Genomic DNA, 838 nt, shown 5'->3' with positions numbered 1-838 from the left:
TTTTGAGTTGGAGTCTTGCTCTGTCACCCAGGCTGGAGTGCGATGGTGTGATCTCGGCTCACTGCAACCTCTGCCTCCTGGGTTCAAGCCATTCTCCTGCCTCAACCTCCCAGATAGCTAGCACTACAGGACACCACGCCTGGCTAATTTTTTTGTACTTTTAGTAGAGATGGGGCTTCACCATGCTGGCCAGGCTGGTCTCAAACTCCTGACCTCAAGTGATCTGCCCTCGTTGGCTTCCCAAATTATTGGGATTACAGATGTGAATATCTGTCATAATCTTAGAGCTTATTATCTCTGGAAACTTAATCAGTTAGCAAAGTTCTCTTAAAATAGTTTCTATGTAGCTCATTGATTATTTTGTTTATATATCTCATAGAAGTATTTACATATTAGCTTCCTCTCATCGTCTAGAAAGATATTAACACTTATTGAATGCTTACGATGTATTAGGTATTGTTATAAGTTGTTTGAGCCTACTAACAATTCTGAAAAGTAACCTTCATAATTAGTATATTTCACACGCTTAGTGGGTGAAATCAATGCAGAATGTATTATCCTATAGCCCTGTACATCAGAAGTCTGTTTTGCATCACTAGAATCAGTATTGTAAGGGCTGCACTCCTTTCTGTAGGCTTGGCAGGATCTGTTTTCTTGTGTTGTGAGTTTCTTTTTCCCTTAGCTCCTAAAGATGGTTAGGCGTTCCCTAACTTGAACATCCTTCCTCCATCTTCAAAGCCAGCAATGGCGGATTTAGTCCTTGTACATCTCATTTACTTCCGTTTTCTACTTTGAGGGACTAAATAATGTCTCCATCTCAAGATTGTATCCTTAATCA

The sequence above is a fragment of the Cebus imitator genome, unplaced genomic scaffold (genome assembly GCF_001604975.1).
Source record: "Cebus imitator isolate Cc_AM_T3 unplaced genomic scaffold, Cebus_imitator-1.0 Scaffold288, whole genome shotgun sequence".
NCBI lineage: Eukaryota > Metazoa > Chordata > Mammalia > Primates > Cebidae > Cebus > Cebus imitator.
Note: the sequence above shows the minus strand (reverse complement) of the source record.